At 42.2% G+C, this 15,859-nt stretch overlaps 1 non-coding gene across 1 annotated transcript; it reads right to left on the bottom strand.

The window, feature by feature from the left end:
* Positions 1–15,517: 15,517 nt before the first annotated feature.
* Positions 15,518–15,591, bottom strand: trnat-agu. Its single transcript has one exon. It is a non-coding gene; the product is annotated as a tRNA-Thr (tRNA).
* Positions 15,592–15,859: the final 268 nt, after the last annotated feature.

The raw sequence follows: 15,859 nt of genomic DNA, 5'->3' as shown, positions 1-15,859 counted from the left end.
AGTGGTAAGTTTAAAAGTGAACACATTCCTCAAGGTCACAGCAATAAAACTGCTGTTGCATTGATTCCTTGGCCTCACAAAGGAAAACCTGCAGTGCATTTTTGGAAAAACAGGCAAAATTATGTTGCATTATTGCTTCACGGTTGGAGCTTGGAGTGCAAGTGAAGGATGTGAAAGGGGTTCGAAGGGGATTATTCTTTTCTTTCAGGAGACAATACAAAACATCACACCTGGGCAATGAGTTTGCCTGGAGACGTCAGAGTAACTGCACCTTCAGGGTGTTACCGTAAATACACAGTTTGCTCTTAGTCATCCAGACTGGCTAGATAAAGCTTGTATAAGCCCTCTATCTTTGGTCTGCACAGGTTGTTGTATTCCTGCTCTGCTGCTATTCAGTGCGATCTATTCACTGAGGGACATTGGCGAAGGCTCGTAATTTCTCAGCTGTTTCACCCACTTCGTAGGGGGTAACGTCATAATTACTTCTTTCTTTTCAACTTGCAAAATGAAGCTTGGTGAGAAAATATTGACGCCCATAATTGCTTGTTTTCTTCTTAAAGCGAGAAAGTGTTTTCCTCTCACCTGCTGATTATCCAAGAGAGGAAGTTAGCTTATAGCACTCTTATTTTAGAGTCCTTCCTGTGTCTTCTAATGGATTTTACAATTTATTCAAAGGTACTGTTTTATTTGCTTATAATTTTCTATTATAGTAAAAGTTTGTCTTACATTTGTTGATTGATTCCCAACCTCTTACTTTTCATATTACATAATATACCATCTTTCTCATTTCCCAACTTTGAAAAACTCTAGATTTCTTTTTTTTCATTTTGTAACACTGAAATCGCTGAAGAAGATATCATCATAGCAATGAAGGAAGATTTGAGGCTTGTGCTTGCACCATAAGATCTGCTCTTGGCATATTTTCATTGCTTTAGGAGTAAAGCTGTGCTACGAAACACTGGAAACGCCTAACTTCTCACAGTTAGTATAAAGTTGTAACAACTTTGGTGAATTCAAAAGAGATTTCTGCATTTGCTGGGGGGCAGCACGCAGGTAGATAGAGAAGCAAAGCCCTAAAAATCCATTTTTAGGGCTTTGTTTGATGTTCAGCATCAAACAACTTATAAACATAGACTGTGACCTTATGTGTCCAACCACACTGAAACACAAAACACATGAAAGAATTCAGAAAAGACAGCTGTTATATAATGATAACATTTATGACATACACGCACTGGCCAATTCAATAGGTATACCTAACGAAGTACCAGGTTGGATCACTGCTTGCCTTCACACCTGTGCTAACCGCTTAACACCTGATGTATCATATTTGGCATACATAATTTTTCTGAGTTTTGGAGATGTGTTAATGTTCAAGAAACCACTTTGAGCTGATTGTGACATGGTGTGTTATCTTGCTGGAGAAAGGTGGGTACAGGGTCCAAGAAAATATCCCCAATATACCCTTGACCCTTGATAAAGAGGTGATGGATCCACATTTTCATCTAAACGAGGCAGCAGAAATAAAGACTCAAGAAGAAGAAGCCATCATAGTTTGCTTTCACACATGTGAATCTTTATGAGCCAGTGGAAAGATTATACACATCACAGCTTTGCAGTGCAGCGGGCACCATAGTGGAGTGAAATGAGTTTCATGAATCATTCCTTGGAATCAGTCACTTTCAGTTTAATCTACCTTAATTTGTCTCTTCAGCTTCCTTCAATTTAACCACCTAAATTAAACGGAAGCACCGCTAATTTAATGGAATGAGGGTCTATTTGCTGGTCACAGGAAAAGTTCAGGCCGTGAACACCATCTTTTTCTCTGAAGCGAGTTTATTAGGGAAGTCTCGGAAAATAGCCTTGTGGTATCAGGGTTACTGTTGCTTAAGCTTTGAAATTTAAATCCAAAGGCCTGTGTTATCAGCTGACTGTGGAGCGTTACCTGGCAGGGTGTGCGTAATGATAAGATGCCACTGAGTTGTATCACAGAAAAGGAAAGACCCAGTGTTTTTGAATGGTAAGTATCAAAAGCCTAGAAATCTTGAGCTCTTCCACTTCAGTTATTATCTTCTTGTTGTCTGCTGAGCATGCTCAAAGCTTACAGAAGTGAAATCTGTACTAGAGATGGCGCGATACCACTTTTTTATGTCCAATACTTATACCGATAATATCGGATCGGTCCATCTCTATTCTGTACTGCATTTTTTATTTTGAATTACCTTCAATCATACTGTTAAGACAAAGTGTGTGAAATCTGAAAATCAACTTTACAAACCTAAAGTATTTTCTTGTAACCAAGCTTTAAATGCTGTCTGTTTATTTCTCTTCTAAGCTTGAACACTTTAACATGCGACTCATTATGGACTGAGCCACCTTTAAAGGCAGCCTCAAGTGGCCATTAGCGGAACTGCAGTTTCTCTTGGCTCCATTTTTCAGCCTCAGAGCTGCCCCATGCTCTCTGTGTTTATCCTGAAATAAATGAGTTGGTATGTAAAGTGAAGATGCTGAGAGCAAATTAGCATAACAATAATTTTTGTGTCTACAAATTGAATTATTTACTGTAAAACCCCTTAGCAAAGCTAAAAATGTTGGCACTTTCCACTTAGACCTAATAAGCTCTCCATTTGGAAGCCGCAGTAATGAAATTCAAACTGACATTTCAGTCCAACACCAGTATTAATAAGACTGCTGTTATTTTAGTGTGCCTACTTGACTTTTAAATTAAACGTCTAATAACCTGACAGAGCAGCGTTTCAGCTCCGGGTTTGATGAGACAGAGTGGATATGCACAGATTTTATTTGCTGTGAATTTGACAGAAATCATCGGAGAGAAACGATCGCAGGATGCATCAGATTCAATATTAAGAAAGAGGCAGCGACTGGAAAACAAACACGGCATGTTTTTGTCAAATTCCCCTTTCAAAGGGAATGAAACTATTAAGGTTATAATGTTATTTTTGATTGCTGAGCTCTGGCTGGTTTGATTGCACGTGTACCGTTTTCCTTGAATCTGTGTTTCCACTGAGATGTAAAAATGGCTGCTGCTCTACAGATAACAGCTTTCATGTCGAATTTAAGAAAACATGGGATGTTTTGGCCAACATGTCAAAATCGATTCTATATGCAGTGTGGTGATCGATGGGACAAAATGGATGGAGAAGAAATGCTGAAGTCAGACTAAATACTGTAAAAAAAAAAAAGAGTTAGACTTTAGACAAAACGTGAAAAGAAACTAAAATAAAAACATGTAGGACATGTATTTAACGTTAGTCTGCAACAATTTGTTACTTTCACAGAAATCACACTATAATACAAACTGCATGAAAACTATCCATCCATCTTCTTTCACTTCTTCAATTTAGGGATGCAGGCAGGTTGGAGGCTATCCCACAACTCTGGTCCAAACTACAAAGTTATGGCAGAACCACCACAAGTGGTTAATGATCTGTTTTTGTAAATAGGAGCTGATAAGAATAATATTCTGGTACTCCACCTTTTCCATCTTATCATCTGATTGTACCTTAAACTTTCTTTTTTAATTTCTACATGTCCTTGTAGCATCCTTTTTCACCATCACAGCACTGGTGCCTAATCTGGAATTATTTACCAGCACTTCCACCAAAACAGAGTTTCACCAGCTCAGCGCCACAAAATGACTGGATCTTAATTTGAACAACTGATGTCAGTGGGAGTTACTGCAGTAAACACAGATGGTTCCATCATATTCTTTCCATCATACTTTTCTTCTAATGAAAATATGAATCTTGTGCTAGAAATGATGCACAAACAATTTAGTCACTTTGCTAGGTACACATCGGTCCTACCAGGTTGGAGCCCCTTTCCCCTCAAGAACAGCCTTAATTCTTTGTAGCACAGATTCAAGAAGGAAATAATTGCTGAAAAATTTTGGTCCATACTGACATGATAGGATCACACAGTAGCTGCAGATTTGTCAGGTGCACATCCATAAAATGAATCTCAAAGACTGCGGAGGCCATAAGATTGAATGAAAGAAGTGCTGACCTCATTGTCATGTTCAAGCAACCAGTTTGAGTTGTTTGCATGTGACTGGATAATTAGAGATTTGAGTGAATAAGCCATTGAACAGGTGTGCCTAAATAAGTGGCTGGTGAGTGTCCACATGACTAATCAGACACACACAACAGGTGAAGCTGTTAGAAGGAACTTTAAACTCCTCTGAAATGCTTTTTAAGGAACTTGAACAAACTTGATGATAGCCAACCTTTATCGGGTTTCAGGGTTTTGAACTAGATGAGCTGTGAAACAATCTTAGGTTTTTAATGCTGGATAAGGGGAGGAGAATGGATTTTTAACTGTTAATCCTTCAAAGGTTGAGAAAGTATTTTTGTTTATGTGGCCAGTGGTTAATTTTAAAGTGCATTTATATATGTTATTGTCCTGGCCATCAAAGCAAAGTTTGAAAAGAATCATATGTATATCTGAAAAACTTTCCTTTATGGCAGGTGTAGTGAACTTGTTGGGCACTGTATATATATATATAAAAAAAAAACACCCAGCACGCCCCTGCGGGCGGTTTATCCTTCAAGCTCGGGTCCTCTACCAGAGGCCTGGGAGCTTGAGGGTCCTGCGCAGTATCTTAGCTGTTCCCAGGACTGCGCTCTTCTGGACAGAGATCTCCGATGTTGTTCCCGGGATCTGCTGGAGCCACTCGCCTAGCTTGGGAGTCACCACACCTAGTGCTCCGATTACCACGGGGACCACCGTTACCTTCACCCTCCACATCCTCTCGAGCTCTTCTCTGAGCCCTTGGTATTTCTCCAGCTTCTCGTGTTCCTTCTTCCTGATATTGCTGTCATTCGGAACCGCTACATCGATCACTACGGCCGTCTTCTTCTGTTTGTCTACCACCACTATGTCCGGTTGGTTAGCCACCACCATTTTGTCCGTCTGCATCTGGAAGTCCCACAGGATCTTAGCTCGGTCATTCTCCACCACCCTTGGGGCATCTCCCATTTTGACCTCGGGACTTCCAGGTTATACTCGGCGCAGATGTTCCTGTACACTATGCCGCCACTTGGTTATGGCGTTCCATGTATGCCTTGCCTGCTAGCATCTTGCACCCTGCTGTTATGTGCTGGATTGTCTCTGGGGCATCTTTACACAGCCTGCACCTGGGGTCTTGCCTGGTGTGGTAGACCCCAGCCTCTATGGATCTTGTACTCAGAGCTTGTTCTTGTGCTGCCATGATTAGTGCCTCTGTGCTGTCTTTCAGTCCAGCTTTGTCCAGCTACTGGTAGGATTTCTGGATATCAGCCACCTCCTCTATCTGCCGGTGGTACATACCGTGCAGGGGCCTGTCCTTCCATGATGGTTCCTCGCCTTCCTCCTCTTTCTTGGGTTTCTGCTGCCTGAGGTATTCACTGAGCACGCTGTCAGTTGGGGCCGTCTTCGTGATGTATTCGTGGATGTTTCTTGTCTCATCCTGGACTGTGGTGCTGACACTCACCAGTCCCCGGCCCCTTCCTTCCGCTTAGCGTACAGCCTCAGGGTGCTGGACTTGGGGTGAAACCCTCCATGCATGGTAAGGAGCTTTCTTGTCTTTATGTCAGTGGCTTCTATCTCCTCCCTTGGCCAGCCTATTACCCCAGCAGGGTACCTGATCACGGGCAGGGCGTAGGTGTTGATGGCCCGGATCTTGTTCTTACCGTTCAGCTGACTCCTCAGGACTTGCCTGACCCTCTGCAGGTACTTGGTGGTTGCAGCTTTCCTAGCGGCCTCTTCATGGTTCCCATTCGCCATGCGGGATCCCCAGGTACTTGTAACTGTGCTCTATGTCTGCAATGTTGCCTTCTGGTAGTTCAATCCCCTCAGTTCTGACTACCTTCCCTCTCTTTGTTACCATCCGACTACACTTCTCCAGTCCGAATGACATTCCAATGTCATTGCTGTATAGCCTGGTAGTGTGTATCAGTGAATCGATGTCTCGTTCACTCTTGGCATACAGCTTGATGTCATCCATGTACAGGAGGTGGCTGACAACCCGCTCCGTTTCGTAGTCGGTATCCGTAGCCAGTCTTGTTAATGATCTCACTGAGGGGTTCAGGCCTATGCAGAACAGCAGTGGGGACAGAGCATCTCCTTGGTAGATCCCGCACTTGATGGTGACTTGTGCTATGGGCTTGGAGTTGGCCTCTAGTGTTGTGCGCCACATCCCCATTGAGTTCCTGATGAAGGCTCTTAGGGTCCTGTTGATCTTGTACAATTCTAGGCATTCCAGTATCCAGCTGTGGGGCATTGAGTCATAGGCCTTCTTGTAATCAATCCAGGCTGTGCACAGGTTGGTCAGTCTGGTCTTGCAGTCTCGGCTGACTGTTCTGTCTACCAGTAGTAGCTGGTGTTTTGCGCCTCTGGTATTCTTGCCAATCCCTTTCTGTGCCCCGCTCATGTATTGACCCATGTGCCCGTTCATCTTAGCCGATATGATTCCTGACAGGAGCTTCCATGTAGTACTGAGGCAGGTTATTGGTCGGTAGTTGGATGGGACCGGTCCCTTCTTGGGGTCCTTGGGGATCAGGACCGTCCGACCTTCAGTTAGCCATTCCGGTGTCTCTCGTTAACTAGCAGCTGGTTCATTTGTGCTGCCAGACGCTCGTGGAGTGCAGTCAGCTTCTTCAGCCAGTAGGCGTGAACCATGTCGGGCCCTGGTGCTGTCCAACTCTTCATACTGGAGACCCTTTCTTGGATATCTGCCACTGTGATGGTTACTGGACCCTGTTCAGGGAGGTTGCTGTGGTCTGCCCTCAGATCCACTAGCCACTGAGCATTGCCGTTATGGGTTGCCATATATATATATATATATATATATATATATATATATATATATATATATATATATATATATATATATATATATCTCAGAGCAGAACAAGCTCTGAGTACAAGATCCATAGAGGCTGGGGTCTATCACACCAGGCAAGACCCCAGGTGCAGGCTGTGTAAAGATGCCCCAGAGACAATCCAGCACATAACAGCAGGGTGCAAGATGCTAGCAGGCAAGGCATACACCCACCCATGTTAAAGGCCACACCTTGGACCTTGTGTTTTCCCTTGGCTTAGACATAACTAATGTCTGTGTTAAGGACATACAAGTGAGTGACCATTCCTGTGTTACTTTTAGTCTTAGCGTCCCTCTGTACACACCACCTTCTAATCTCATGTTCCATAAGCGGTTCATAAATCAGGATGTTGCTTTGAAGTTTTCTAATATGTTGGACCCTCATGTGATCAGTGGCTGCACTGATGCTGATGCTGCTACACAGTGTTTTAACAATCATTGCTTGGAGATTTTAAATTCAGTGGCACCTATGAAATCTGTCATTGCTGCCTCAAAAAGAGCTCATCCATGGATAAATGATGACGTCAGGAAGGTCAAAAGATTCTGTAGAAAAGTAGAACGCCTTTGAAATCAACTCATCTCGAAGTTCACAGGCTCCACCTTAGGGAACTTTGGGTTTCCTTACATGAAACCATAAAACAGCCAGATCAGGATATTTTCTCAGTTAATCTCATCAAGCAAGAGAAATTCCAAGGTACTGTTTGACTCCATAAACTCTATTGTTTCCCCCGTGGTCCACCCAGTACCCGTGACCTCTATATCTGAGAGTGATGAGTTTCTGAATTTCTTTGTGGATAAAGTTGATCAAGTCCGTATGAGCATTGGTTCGCCAATATCATCTCTTTGTGTCTCTGGGCCACCTCCCCCTCATTTACTGTCAGCTTTTAACCCAATGACCTTACATGACCTTTCACTCCTGGTGGATAAAATGAAAATTACCACTTGTGCAAATGACATTTTACCTGCTGGGCTTTTCAAAAATGCTCTCTCTGTCATTGGCCCCTCTATTGTAGAGATATGCAATGCCTCTCTTTTAACAGGTGTGGTTCCAAGGTTCTGTAAGCATGCTGTTGTTGAGCCAGTATTAAAAAAGAGCAGTCTGGATCCAACTCAGCTTAAGAATTATAGGCCTATCTCTAAGCTTCCATTATTATCGAAAATTCTGGAAAAAGTAGTTGCAGATCAACTTACCACTTTTTAGAAAACATGAAATTTATGACAAATTTCAGTCAGGTTTCCGTAAAAGTCACTCAACAGAAACCGCGATTACTTAAAGTCTCCAGTGACATTATGATGTCAGCTGACTCTGGAGCATCCTCAGTCATGGTTTTGTTGGACTTGACATCTGCCTTTGACACCATTGACCATACCATCCTGATTAACAGGCTCCGGGACATAGTCGGTGTGTCCGGTCTTGCTCTGGAGTGGTTTCGGTCGTACCTCTCCAACAGATCTTTTAGTGTTTTTGCGAATCGGTTTATGTCACATTCTAAGGATCTGACATGTGGGGTACCGCAGGGTTCAGTTCTGGGTCCTATTCTTTTTCTTTTGTACATGTTACCTCTAGGACTTATAATTAGGCAGTTCCCTGAGGTGTCTTATCACTTCTATGCGGATGATATCCAGCTCTATTGCTCTTTTAAGCCGATGGAAGTCCATAAACTGTCCTCTTTAATTAATTGTTTAGCTTCCATTGAACAGTGGCTTGGTGACAACTACTTACAGTTGAACTCTGAGAAGTCAGAAACATTAATTATTGCCCCCGACAACCAGATATCTCTAATCAAACAGCACCTTGGTTCTCTTGGCTCATCTGTTCACTTGAGCCTCAGATACCTTGGTGTGATCTTTGATTCTGCCATGTCCCTAGAGCAACACTCTCGACAGTTAATTAGGAATTGCCTTTTTCAGCTAAGGAACATCTCCAAACTGCGAACTTTGCTGTCTAAATCTGAGTTAGAAATGGTTATTCATGCTTTTATTTCATCTCGCTTAGATTATTGTAACAGCCTTTTTCTTTGTTTGAGCAAAAGGAATCTTGAGCGTCTCCAGTTAGTCCAGAAGGCTGCTGCAAGGCTTTTAACCAAGACACGAAAAAAGAGAGCACATTACACCAGTGTTACGTTCATTACACTGGCTTCCAGTACATTTTAGAATTCATTTTAAAATCTTGGTACTGACTTTTAAAGCTTTGAATTGTGATGCCCTGCCTACATTTCCGATCTTTTAGAACCCCACACTCCCTCTCGCAGCCTGAGATCTTCTAATCAAAGGCTGTTGGTCGTCCCACGAACTCGTTTTTAAGACTAGAGGTGATAGATCTTTTAGAGCGGTGGCCCCAGGTTGTGGAATGCTCTCCCTCCATCTTTACGTTGTCTTGATTGTATTTATTCTTTTAAAAGCAGCTTAAGACTCATTTATTTAGATTGGCTTTTAATTAGATTTGTGCTGTATGTTTGATTATTAATGTATTTTAATGTATTTTATGTATTTCTGTCTTATATTACTGTGAAGCACTTTGTGGTTTTTATCCTGTGAAAAGTGCTATATAAATAAATTGAAATTGAAATTGAATTGAAAATACATGGAGCGCCATAACCAAGTGGCCGGCATAGTGTACAGGAACATCTGTGCCGAGTATAACCTGGAAGTCCCGAGGTCAAAATGGGAGATGCCCCCAAGGGTGGTGGAGAATGACCGAGCTAAGATCCTGTGGGACTTCCAGATGCAGACGGACAAAATGGTGGTGGCTAACCAACCGGACATAGTGGTGGTAGACAAACAGAAGAAGGCGGCTGTAGTGATCGATGTAGCGGTTCGAATGACAGCAATATCAGGAAGAAGGAACACGAGAAGCTGGAGAAATACCAAGGGCTCAGAGAAGAGCTCGAGAGGATGTGGAGGGTGAAGGTGACGGTGGTCCCGTGGTAATCGGAGCACTAGGTGCGGTGACTCCCAAGCTAGGCGAGTGGCTCCAGCAGATCCCGGGAACAACATCGGAGATCTCTGTCCAGAAGAGTGCAGTCCTGGGAACAGCTAAGATACTGCGCAGAGGACCCTCAAGCTCCCAGGCCTCTGGTAGAGGACCCGAGCTTGAAGGATAAACCGCCCCGCTTGAGGCGTGCTGGGTGTTTTTTTTTTTTTATATATAGCTGGATATATATATATATATATATATATATATATATATCTGTAGTATTTACTTAAACATTTGTGTCACTAGAAACTCTGTGTTCAGATCAAACACTGATTTTTTTGTTATATTTTCAAATATGCGACTGCTTTATTTAAGTTTAATGAAAACCTTTTTTTTATTTTGTATCTTGTCTTGTGTCTTGGCAGCACCGTGGTGTAGTTGTTAGCTCTGCAGGCTCACAGCAAGAAGACTGTAGCTTGAAGTCTTCCTGGGGCCTTTGTTCTCACTAGTCTTAGTGGGTTTCCTCCCACAGTCATGAGCGTGAGGTTAATTTGTGATTCTAAGTTGGCTGCAGGTGCTGATATGTTATGTATAAAACCTTGAGTGGTCAGTGAGATCAGAAAAGTGCAAAATAATTTTAAACCTATGAATGCATAACAGTATAAATTATTGGGCACCTGATTCTGTGCCTTAAAAAATAAATCAAATACTTAAAATACTCTTCTCCTATCTGCTGTGTGATTAATTTCTGAAACTACAAATCAGGGGCATCAAAGGAAAAAGGTTTATTTGATTTTATCGCTGCTTCGCCACTGTAATTTCGTTTTGTTATCATCTGTTAATTCTCCACTTTGCACTGTTATCGCTGCACATTTTCATTAAGGACCAATGTGCAGGTCATTTCTTATGTGTTATATTAAAATATGTATAATGCATATATTTCATGTCACTGCCCGGCTGCAGAAACAAATACTCCAAACTGTGAGGCAGCTGAAGCATCAGACTGAAGTCGCCTGCTGTGAACACTGGATTAAGGATTACCCACCGCACACAGACAAACACGGGATTATGTTTTTGTCTTGTTTTGCCCACCGCAGAACTGGAGCCCAACCTGCAGATAAATGATACTTTCACACAACACAGGAAGAGTTTTATGCACTTCAGAGGAGTCATAGTGTTTATAAAGCTCCTAAAATGGGTGCTTTGAAGAATTAAAGAAATAAAGATGTGCTGGCTAGCTTGAGTGACAGGGTTTTACTACACTTATCTGATTTTTGTGACAGTTGTGTGCAACAGCTCAGTTTAGGGGTCACCACAGCGAATCATCTGCCTCCACCTCACCCTAACCCTGACATCCTCCTCTTTCACACCAACCCTCTGCATGTCCTCCTTCATTACATGCATGAATCTTCTTTGTGATCTTCTTCTTTTCCTCGCGGTTGATTCTTGTGCTTCAAAGCTGCTGCCTTATTGTTATGGGACATCAACACCTCGTAATTCAGTGGTTCCCAATGGGCACACTTGAGGCAATTAATGAATTGTTAATTTGCAGTATCGGTTCTTTGCATGCACTGTTGCAAAAGCTGCCATCTTCTGGCTTCAGCTTTTCCACAGACAACAGTTGGGAGGGGAATGCTAATGCTATCGTGGTGCCATAAAGCCAAAAAGCAATTAGAAAGCAAACAACTCTTCTGAGAGAGATTTGGCCAAATCCTCAAGAGCGGATCTGAGCCCGCAGGCAGCGATACTGGTTTGTTGGTGTGTGTAGAAGGTGATGAATATATTACAACAGTAGTAACCGGAATCATCAGATTTATAAAACTTTATTAATCCCCGAGGAAATTATGTAGCCACAGTTGCGCCAAGACAGTGGGAACAATAATTAACAAGTTAAAGTACCATTTAGATCATACAATTTATTACAAAATAGCTCTATTATACAAACATCCCAATATATTACACAAAATTGAATATAGATAAAGTTGAAATTGAGGTGCCCCTCTTATCATATTAACATTGTTATTTTCTCTGACAATGTGCAAATAGTAAGGGTCTGTAACTATTGCAATGTGGATTTGCAGGAGTTATGCAGAGAGATAGCCACAGGCTGTGGTGATAATCTCAGTGTCTCAATGAATGTCCGTTCTGCTGAGGGCTTACCCTTCAATGTGCTTTGAGCTTTTAGTATTCAGTTTCTGAGAAATTGTCCTAGTATATTTTTAATAGGATTTTCTGATTTTCTATGGGACCCTCTGTACTGGTTCACTTTGCCTGCGACACTCAAGTTTAAAAAAGAAAAAAAATCTGGAAACATCTCATGTATACTAGAAATTCAACCCCAGATTATCTGAGCTGTACTGTCACTTTTAACACATAAAAGACCCTGAAATTAGATTCTAATGAAAGAACCCTTCCTCAGGTATGGCTGCAAGATAAGGCGGTAAAGGAGGATGTCCCTTTAAGGTCTTTGCCATTCTGTCAGATGTATTTATGCTGCCAGATGTTCAATTTCCCGGGACCTTGGACTGTTGTGGCAGGTACCCTATATTGCTTGGCTGGTAATTCAGCCATGCAACTGTGAGCTGTCAGATAAAAGGTTAAAAAAATATCATGAATATGATTTTCATAATTTTAAACCTGCTGGAAGAGTCAGATGAGACCTGATTTTCATACTGCTGCATTAATTCACAGATAAAGGTGGCAAAAGGTTGGTTTTATTAAACAGGTGCAGAACTGTAGTAGTAATAATAATAATAATAATAGCAGAAGAAGAATGCTTTATGAAATTGATGGGTTCTCTGTAAATAATGAAAAATAGACAAGAAATCAGTCCCCGATAAATGAACCACTTGGATACAGCAACAGGATTCACCACCCTCCTCATCCTCAGCACACACGCGTTCATGTGCAGCCAGCGTCATATTATAGGAGGTGGACTCTATCATCATCATCATCATCATCCCCAGCCAATGGAGAAACCAGTGGAGGACACACTTAAACAGTGTCTCCGGAGCAGTGCGGACCAGAGCGCAGCGCCCGGCACCACAAATCCAACTTCCCGCACACGTACTCCCACACAACATCTGAACAACAGAAAGTGAGTTTTGTGATTCTCCTCGTGGACTCTTTCCCCTCATAATTTTCGTCGAAAGGGCTGTGGGATGTTTTAAACAGCAGTGGAAAGCCCGCTTTGGGGATAACCAGCTGGGAGATGCTTTTTTTTTTTTTTTTTACGGACTGCTTCTCACTGCGTCTTGAGATGAATGTAAAGCTGAAAGTGAGTAGACATGACTTCAACTGTGATATTTACAAACCTTGATTAGCTCGTTTATAAGAACTGACACTATAATGTGTGGTAATGTGTAGAAACGGGTCTTAGAGGTCTGCACTGTGATTTTAGAAGTGCGCTAAAACAACAACAAAAAAAACCCAACAGCAGCAGGAACCGTTTTGTTCATTCTTTTGAAATACAGAGCAAGTAACTGAGTTAAAAACTTTCATGTAAGTCCATCCAACCATCCATCTTCCGCATATTACATGTAAGTAATAAGGGCATTTCATTTGTTTAAGTGGAATCTTGTAAGGAGCACATACTCATGCAGGGCAGCGCTAATCTGTGCGCGCTGGAACAAACTTATTTATTTATAATTTTGTTATTTTACCTCCTTTCAATTTTTTAAAAATGATTTTACCTAAACAATTATCGGGAGGATATCCGTGAGCTGTCTGCATGCCTGCGCTCAGAAGATGATGGCCACAGAGGGAAAGAAAACCCTTCTGGGTAACGCATCTTACACTGAAAGGCAACACGAAGACAGGGACGCCTGTAGCTGCGCATTGGTTCTGTTTCTGAAGTTGAATGTCCAAGAAAAAACGCTTTTTATTTTTCACTCAACTTTGATCCAACTATGGATACATTATGTCTCCGCGGCGTTTTTCTTTTCGATTTCTTAACTGTGCTCTCCGTGCGCATTGGGCTCCCATGATTACCATGTATGGATTTCCATGCATGGATGGAGGTTTCAGCTGGTGCGTGTCTGAAAAGCGACTCGGTGGCCTTAAAAAGTCACAAAATCTCGTTGTTTACATTTACATTTAATCGTGTAATTGATTTCTACTTTTTTGTACAAAACGAAATCCCAGTAATGCATCTGTTTAGTTTATTCCAATGTAAAATGTTGGTGCTCCACGAGAAGGCTGTCCAGGAACCTGCCAGACTGTAGATTAAAACAGGCTGTGAGCGTCAGCTGGGTTTTGTTTACTACTACAGTTGTTGTTAGATTATTACGTCATCTAACCTCGTGCTGGAGTTAGTTGTAGGCCATCCCTCCATCTATCTATTCATCCATCCAACCCATCCAGATGCCCCGCACGCGAGGGCGCAGAGCAGAGAACCGCAGGGCGCATGCGCCAATTGTGCAGCCCACATCTGTTTATTCCATAAGATTGCAAACAGTTCGACAAAGAGAGAAAATAATTATAATGTTTGTTATCATTAAAAAATCTTTTATTTTGTGTGAGCTTTTTTAAAAAAAATAAATAAATAAATAAATCACACTTCACTTTATTAAATGGCCTGGAAAAAGGCCTGTATTTATATAGCGCTTTACTAGTCCCTAAGGACCCCAAAGCCCTTTACAGATCCAGGTATTCACCCATTCACACACAGGTGATGGCAAGCTACGTTGTAGCCACAGGCACCCTGGGGCGCACTGACAGAGGCGAGGCTGCCGGACACTGGCGCCACCAGTAGGCAACGGGTGAAGTGTCTTGCCCAAGGACACAACGACCGAGACTGTCCAAGCCGGGGCTCGAACCGGCAACCTTCCGATTACAAGTCGAACTCCCAACTCTTGAGCCACGATTGCCCATACCAGGGACACCTGGATGGTCTGTGTCTGCGTGTGTATTTTAAATGCAGATGGCCTTGTTTTGAGTCAAATCACATGTATATTGTCAGTCTTTTGGCTGTATTCGGCTGCGTTTTCTTACTTTGCAATGGATTCCTAATTAGTCTGCTCTGTTTTGTTCATGTGGTGTTTATTTCTTATGTTATAGTGCATTGAGCTCTTAAGTTTACCATAAAGGTCTCTGTTTGAGCTGATAGGTACCGCTACAGGAGCAGGGGCAGGTGAGAGGAACAGGTTGGCAGGCAGATAAAGGCTCAAGTGGAGGTTGAAAAGCACAAAGGCATAAAAAAAAAACTGTATATTTCTTTTGGGGACATTTTGCCACTGACTGACAAAAACGAATGGGAGAGAGAGAGGAGTTGGGTGTAACATGCACCAAAGGTCTCCTGACAATGAGTCAAATTGTGGACACTGTGATCATGTATCATGTACTATGGGGGTGCCTTGGATACCACTAGCCTGTGCACTTTCTGTGCAGAACTAGTTCTGTCTTCATGAAAATCATTCTTCATTTGAAAATCAGCCGATATTTTAGACAGAATCAGAAATAGCTAGCTGTTTATAGCTTTTGTGTCATTCCAATGGGGGAAAGAATCAGTGGGCTGCAACGGTAAACCATCAGGGAATCATTATGGTAGTCGCTCCCATAGGAACAAATGTCAGTGATTTCAGCTTGAGGACTAGGCAGTGATTGAGCAAGGATTTATTCTTTTTGGGGTGGGGCAAAGCAATATTTGTTGTATGATCAATAACAGGTCTGGTATTTATATTGAGTTTTTTAAAGTTCTTTTTAGAAGAGAACAGCCCTCAAGGCACCGCTGGGATTTGAACCCAGGATCTCGTGTTTACTAGACAGGCGCTTTAACCAGCTAAGCCACGGCACCAGTATAACGGACAGGAGTCAGGTGATGGAGGGAGGAGTACAACTTTAGGCCATCTGGTGGCTGACTAAAGAATTAATTAAGAATTAGGCAATTAATACACAGATTTGTAAAATTGATGGGGCCATGTGTGGCTGATGCTCTGAATACTACAAGACCCATAATCCTCCTCCAAGGTTCATGTAGTTATGAGGAACAAGCCAAGTAGAGATGCAAATCAGATATCCTGCAAATAAATGAAATGATACACTCATAATCCAGGCAAGTTTTT

This window comes from Oreochromis aureus, linkage group 11, assembly GCF_013358895.1.
Source record: "Oreochromis aureus strain Israel breed Guangdong linkage group 11, ZZ_aureus, whole genome shotgun sequence".
Classification (NCBI taxonomy): Eukaryota; Metazoa; Chordata; class Actinopteri; order Cichliformes; family Cichlidae; genus Oreochromis; species Oreochromis aureus.
Note: the sequence above shows the minus strand (reverse complement) of the source record. Positions and strands in the feature narration are given on the sequence as shown.